The following is a 7,530-nucleotide window of genomic DNA, read 5'->3' on the forward strand; positions in this document are numbered from 1 at the left end:
AGAGACGGGGTTTCACCATGTTGACCAGGATGGTCTTGATCTCTTGACCTCGTGATCCACCCGCCTCGGCCTCCCAAAGTGCTGGGATTACAGGCTTGAGCCACCGCGCCCGGCATCTTCTTTCATTTTCTAGGCTAAGTCCTTGTGGGAAGAGGCCAGTGTATTTATTACCTGAAACAGAGTTGACACCCAGTCAATATTCATGAAGGTCAATGGTGGGTAAATGTTTTCAAGTGCTGGAATCCGGCTTTCGGTTCCCGGTAATGATACTAATAAAGGCTCTCGTTTCTTCAGCCAAGTGTTTTGCCTGTGTTGTCTCATTAAACTCCACAACGACTTATAAGACATGCTCTATTGTTATGATCATTAGACACAGTCCTGCTCTGTCACCGGGACTGGACTGCACGATCTTGGCTCACTGCAGTCTTGCCCTCCTGGGCTCAAGCCATCCCCCTGCCTCAGGCTCCCGAGCAGCTGGGACCCAAGACGTGCATTACTATGCGCAGCTAACTTTTGTGTTTTCGTAGGGACAGGATTTTGCCATGTTGCCCAGGCTGGTTTTGAACTCGTGGTTCAAGCGATTCACCCACTTCAACCTCCCAAAGTGCTGGGGTTACAAGCGTGAGCCACTGTGCCCCGCTGAGATGTTCTATTATTTACCTTTTTACAGATGAAGGATCTGAAGCTCAGAGAGGTTAAGTAAGTTGCCCAAGGTCACACAGCTAGCATTTCAGCCTGGATCCCTGGAAAACAGAGTCCAAGGCAAATTTTATATGCTAATGCTTTATTAGGGATAAAATCCCAGCTCAGCAGGCCAGGCGCAGAGGTTCACACCTGTAATCCCAGCATTTTGGGAAGCTGAGGCGGGCGGATCACCTGAGGTTGGGAATTCGAGACCAGCCTGACCAACATGAAGAAACCTCGTCTCTACTGAAAATACAAAATTAGCCGGGCGTGGTGGCACATGCCTATAATCCCAGCTGCTCGGGAGGCTGAGGCAGGAGAATCACTTGAATGCGGAGGTTGCGGTGAGCCGAGATCGTGCCACTGCATTCCAGCCTGGGCAACAAGAGTGAAACTCCGTCTCAAAAAAAATTAAAAAAAGAAATCCCAGCTCAGCAAGGATGAAGGGAAGGGGATATCAAGGCAAGGGAGGAGGGAGAGCAAATATAAGACATGCCTTACTAGGCTGGCTACAGAAGCCACGTGAAACAGACGGACCATGGAAGGGATGACGGAAGGGCAAGGACTTCATCGGCTGGGGCCTCCCGCCCCCGCCCGCCGTTAGTCACAGTTGGGCCCAACAGTGTTATCTGTGCCTCCAGACAGCCCCAAGGGAAGTCAGTTCCACCTGAGCCCAGATGAGGAGGGTCCAGGGCTCCCTCCTTAAATCGGGTCAGGTCTGCTTGAATGACAGCGGGAGATGCAGGCCTAGGTGGTCGGGTGACTCAGCAACTGACCCAAACCGCCTGCAGGCAAAAGTAAGAAGAGGCTGGGTCTTGTCCAGAGCCAGTGGCTGCTGGGGAAGGACGCAGCTGGGCACACCTGAGAAGGTGCATCGGTCAAGCCTGATACTGCAAGTCAACATCGGGATGAAATCCAGGTCCAGTTTAGGCTAACCCCAGTGCCCTTCAACACATATAGATTGAAAGGGGAAAAGTGGATACATGAATGAATGAGTGGGGAAAGCATCCTGGCACCCGCCACGTCAGATGCCCTCATTTTACAAGTAGAGAACTGAGGCCAAGGAGGCAGAGAAGCCCCAATTCAGGTCACACTGACTGAGGTGGCAGAGCTGGGACTTGAAGCCTGCGTCTCAGACTTCACTCAGATTTTCTGCCTCTAACTGGCTGGAACCCTCCCGCTGCCAACAATGCCAACTGCTGGGTGCTCATTCGTTAAGCTGCAGGGAAAAGCCAGCATGTCCTGTACACTGAGGGGGTGTCTCTTGTTCTCACCTTCTTGGTAGCCATCTCCCCTCTGCCAACAGCATCTCCGTTTTCCTCCAGGAAAGAATCCCATCCCCTACACTCAGTCCATGTAGTTTCAAGGGGGGTAAAGCCTCCTGACACCCTTACTTGGGTGTCAGTTTCCGAAACTCAACCCTCAACCCTAAGACACGGGATGTAGGTCTGGCCAATCGGACCATCCCATTTGCCTGACCACAATGATTGGTTCACGGTGGGCATGTGCTCCAAGTTTGTCCAGGTGTTATTAATCACAACACCTGCTGCAATTTTGTGCAAAGAGGGGCTTTCTTTTCTCTGGGGTTGCTGAGTCTGGGAATGCCAGCCTGGAGCCACCAAAACACAATATTATTAGAGAGAATCTGCCTGAGAGTGAAGCCAACTGAGCAGAACACAGAACTGGGAGGTGGAGAGAGAGGGGCTCTGAAGACATTGCTTATTTACCTGGATCGCACTGTGCCTGAAGCCCATCCCAGAGAATTTTCAGTTATGTGAGCCAATACATTTCTCGTCTCTACTTGAGCCAATTTGAATTGTGCTTCCATCACTTATACCTAAAGAAAATACCAGCATCTACTCTGTGCCAAGTCTTGTGCTAAGGATAAAAATATTTGAGACACAGCGCCTGACTTTGAGAAGTTCACAGCTCTTGGGGAAGATCTGAGAAACAACACCACACCCTCCCCTCGTCCCCACTTGGGGCTGGCTTTCCTCTCTTTGTTCAGGCTGCCCAGCAGCCTGGAGTGAAAGGCTATGGATTTAAGGAAGTGGAAAGGAACACACACGCACGCACGCACACACACACACACACACACACACACCCTCAGACCAGTTTATCAAGCGTGCCCGGCATTGTTCTAAAAGCTAACTTCTTCCTTCAAAGGAAAGGAGAATTTTACAAGGTCACAGATGTGGATTCAAAGCCAGAGCCTGAGCAGAGGTGGCCACCCACGTTGGAGGGTCTAAAGTGTGGTGAGTCCGGAGGGAAAAGTGACCTGAGCGGGGAGGGAAGGAAACTGGGATAGCGCAAAGCACTGCTCAGAGGCTATGATGGGCTTCAGGGGTTCCAGGAGCCTCTGAAATGACATACAACAGTGTGTGTGTGTGTGTGTGTGTGTGTGTGTGTGTGTGTGCGCGTGCCCACGTGCTCATGTGTGCATGCTTGCTCGTGTGAGAGTGCACGTGGAAACATCCGTGGTTTTGTTTTGTTTGTTTTGTGATAGAGTCTTGCTCTGTTGCCCAGGCTGGAGTGCAGTGGTGTGATCTCGGCTCACTGCAACGTCCGCCTCCCAGGTTCAAGCGATTCTTCTGCCTCAGTCTCCCGAGTAGCTGGGACTACAGGGACCCGCCTATCATGCCAGACTAATTTTTGTATTTTTAGTAGAGACGGGGTTTTGCCACATTGGCCAGGCTGGTCTCGAACTCCTGACCTCGGGTGATCCGCCCACCTCAGCCTCCCAAAGTGCTGGGATTACAGGCATGAGCCACTGCACCCAACCAACATCCATAGTTTTAAATCGTATCTTCAAAGGAATGCATCACCTCTAAAAGGTTAAGTCTCGCTGACCTTTCTTTCGTAGATGGGGAACCTGAGGCTCAGCGCCGTTACAGAGTTTGTCCTATGTGGCATAGCCAATTTGTAACAGACGCTGGAATAGACCCAGTAATCAGACTTACCTGGCTGCATAGCTGGGAGAATGTGAAAAGGGATGAAAGGAAACGTCCTCCCCAGACCTAGTTTGCCCATGTGTACATTTCAGCCTGGACATCGCCTGCACCCCCCAGGCTGGACCGGGTGCCCTTCCTCTGTGCTTGTCCCCAACGTCACCCCAGGCTTTTTCATGGTGTGGAGCCGTGCCTGCACTCATGCCTGTATACATACCAGTTGATGGGTTGGGGAAGATACACATCTCAAGCTGTGCTTACACGACTTCACACTCAGACACCTCCACCTGCCCCGGTAAACCTGTTCCTTCGGCAGGTTCTCCGTCCCAGGTCAGAAACCCTGGAGGCATCCTTGCCTCTTTGCTTTCCCTCACATCCAAGGTCTACTCTTTTAGCAAATCTGATCAGCTTTGACCTTTGCCCTTCAAAATAGATCCAGAATCTGACCACTCTGTCCCCTTCCCTACCCCTACCTCCATGGCCATCCACATCCACCTCTGTCTCTTGTCTGACTGAAGAGTCATCTTCTGAAGGTTTCACCCTCCTTCCCTTCTGCCTGTTCTCCACCCAGGAGCCAGAATGGTTTTGAAAACCTAAGACGGTTCATGCCATTCCCCTGCTAAAGACCAGCCAAAGACTCTCTACCACACTCACAAGTTAAAAGTCAGACTAGGCGCAGTGGCTTATGCCTATAATCCCCAAACTTTGGGAGACTGAAACAGGAGAATCTCTTGAAGCCAGGAGTTCAAGACCAGCCTAGACAACATAGAGAGACCTCATTTCTACAAAAAAAAAAAAATTTGTTTTCCTAACACTTTGTTTCTCTTCATAATTGTGACAGTTGATTAACAACTTGAAAAAAAAAAAAAAAGAAAAAAAGAAAAAAGCCAGGCATGGTGGTGCATGCCTATAGCCCCAGCTACTTGGGAGGCTGAGGTGGGAGGATTGCTTTAGCTCAGGAGGTTGAGACCACAGTGAGCTGTGATGGCACCAGTGCGCTCCCGCCTGGGCAACAGAGCAAGACCTTATCTCCACTACAAGGCCCACTGCTCTTTCTTATCCTTGTTTCTCCTATTCACACGGCCCTCTGCATCCTCAAACGTGCTAAGTGCCTCTGCACCTGCTCGCTGCTCTGACCCCTCTCCACGTGGCTCCCTCCCTCACCCTCTTCAGGCCCCGGTTCAAAGGTCTCCTTCTCATGGAGCTTTAGCGAACACCCCCCAGTCACCCAATCACTTGCCCTCTCCCTCCAATGCTTCATTTTCCCCTAGGGCACTTATCCACGTCTAGCATATTACATATTGACTTGCTAATTTCCTCCCTCCCTCCCTCTCTCTCCCTCCAGAGCCTAAGTTCCATAGAGGGGCTTCGTCTGTTTTCCTCACTGCGGATCCCCCCTGGTACCTAGAACAGTTCCGGGAACATCGCAGACACCCCATATTCGTTGAATGGATGAGCAGACAGACATGTTGCGTAACTTGCTGGTCTGTCTTGTCCACAAAACTCTAAACTGCTTGAAGGCAGGGACTGTGTTCCATTCACCGCTGTATCCTGGGGGTGTGGGGTTAAGGGGTCACATTGAGCTGGGCGCATTAAAGTTAATGAATGATCAGTCCCTCCAGTTTACAGAGAAAAACGTGAAGCCAGAAGAAGAAGGGGACTTCGCTTGACATAGCAGCCACCTCGAAACTCCCAAATCCATTTCTCCTCCTGAGATTCTGCCTGCGGCTTCCTATGGCTTCTTTGGAACCATCCCTGCTTCCTGGGTAGAGCTGGCAAGAGAGTTCCGTGCCCTAACCCTGGGCAGCCCTAGTAAGCCACTGGGTTAGCTGGCCTTTAAATTAAATCCTTAATATCTCTTTGGGTTTAGGGCCCAGAACCAGAGCCTGATTCCCTAAGTATGAGTCCCAGTTCTATGGCTCACTTCCTGAGCCTCAGTTTTGTCATCTGTAAAACGGGAGCAGTGACGGTAGTATCTACCTCATCAGGTGGCCACAAGGGGTACAGGTAATGAATGCTTACCTATGCAAGTGCTTAGGCTGAAGCCTGAGGAGCGCCCAGAAATTCTTGACTGCTATTAAAAGCCCACTGAGCCAGAGGAGAAAATAGTCCCTTTCAAGCTTCCCTTAGGTGGATTCCAGCCAATGGCAGCCTGGCCGGATGTGGTTTTGGGTTTAATGCCTCATTTAGGTTTCTGGGCACCTGGACGGTTGGTGTGATTTTCCCCAGTCACACTGAGCTTTATCTGGAAAACAAAACCCCTTTCAAGGTCAGAAACACCTGGAGAGCCACTGGTACAGCCAGAGAGAGGTACAATCAGAGGCCGCCGTGGATTCAGCTCTCCCCAGCTTCCTGGCTGGAATTACACCCCTCAGGATCTTGCCAACCCAAAGGAAAGGCTGATTTTGGTATAGGGAGAACAACCCACAAAAATACTGTCCCCTCTCACTCGAGGGGGCACATTTCCCTTGCTGGCGAGCAGCTACGGGGTTTTTCTAATCTTGGAGTTAAAAGCCCGTGCAACTTGACCCAGGACTACCTGCCCAGGCTAATCTCTGCCCCTCCCCTTGCCCCCCCTTCCCGCACACACATGTATTTTAACACCCTTGAAACTTTACAACAATTGCTACTCCCATTTTCCAGAGACGTGGGACCATCTCCCTAAGCTCCTATAGATGGGAAGGGCAGGATCTGGGCTTCTCTGCCGTTTTTCAGCATACCACCATCCCACTGACTGATCCCAACACTATCTGCCCCTCGGGCAGATTAAGGGGTTCATAGTCTTCTTGCACAGATGCAGAAACGGAGGCCCAGAGCAATGGAGCCACTTGCCCCAGGTCCCGCAACTGGGATATGGTAGAGGGGTTGGCTGGTCTCCAACCCCGGCATCCCGGACATGTTTAGTGGGTCGCTGGGCTTAGACGTCCAAAGTAAAAGCCGAGGTCGTACGGCAGTAGCCTGGAAAATCTGCCTAAGTGCCCTTGGCCTGGTTGACAGCTCAGCGGCTTGTGACCCTGAGTGCCCTTGGGCAGGCTCACCCTTTCGGGCTTCGTTTCTGGCCATCAGTGGCAGGGTTGGCTGTATGCTAGCAAATCACCTTCCAGCCTCAGCCATGCCATGAAACCACATCTATTATTATTTAAGTAAGACTTGACTTTATGTTGACATGCTTTTTTATTAAAATACATTTTAATTTCCATTGGAAAACATGCCCCCCCAAAAAAGAACAAATATAAGCAAAATCAAACCACATTCAACAGATTCTCACTAGAGTCTTGCTATGGACCGAATATTTGTGTCCGCCCAAAATTTATATGTTGAAACCCTGGCTGGGGCAGTGGCTCACACCTGCAATCCCAGCACTTTGGGAGGCCAAGGCTGGCAGATCGAGACCAAACTGGCTAACACAGCGAATCTTCGTCTCTACTAAAAGTACAAAAAAATTAGCTGGGTGTGGTGGCACGTGCCTGTACTCCCACCTACTTGGGAGGCTAAGGAAGGAGAATTGCTTGAACCTGGAAGGCAGAAGTTGCAGTGAGCTGAGATGGCACCACTGCCCTCCAGCCTGGGCAACAGAGTGAGATTCCATCTCAAAAAAAAAAAATTTATATGTTGCAACCCTAATTCCCAAGGTGATGATATTAGGAAGTGAGGCCCTTAGGATCTGCTTCAAAGAAACCCAAACCAAGACAGGTCGACCAGATATACACATGGCAACATGAATCCGTCTAAAACCACGGTGCTTCAGCCCAAAAGTAGGAGGCAGAATGCAATACATAAGATAATACCATCTGCCAGCCTGGCCAACGTAGTGAAACCCCGTCTCTACTAAAAATACAAAAATCAGCCAGGTGTGGTGGCGCGCACCTGTAGTCCCAGGTACTGGAAGGCTGAGGCA

General features: G+C 50.6%; 1 protein-coding gene across 3 annotated transcripts in view; it reads left to right on the plus strand.

Annotated features, from left to right (window-relative positions):
- Positions 1–2,817: 2,817 nt before the first annotated feature.
- Positions 2,818–7,530, plus strand: part of TMEM211 (transmembrane protein 211) — a 12,482-nt gene continuing 7,769 nt past the window's right edge. The window contains exons 1-2 of one of the 3 annotated variants that reach the window (XR_005195379.1): positions 2,853–2,939; positions 4,978–5,058. The gene's annotated coding sequence lies outside the window, so the exon portion shown is untranslated. Of the gene's footprint in view, positions 2,940–4,977; positions 5,059–7,530 lie in introns of those variants that run through there. The other 2 variants (XM_017498157.2, XM_037727693.1) reach the window with 2 other exon arrangements.

This window comes from Cebus imitator, unplaced genomic scaffold, assembly GCF_001604975.1.
Source record: "Cebus imitator isolate Cc_AM_T3 unplaced genomic scaffold, Cebus_imitator-1.0 Scaffold237, whole genome shotgun sequence".
Classification (NCBI taxonomy): Eukaryota; Metazoa; Chordata; class Mammalia; order Primates; family Cebidae; genus Cebus; species Cebus imitator.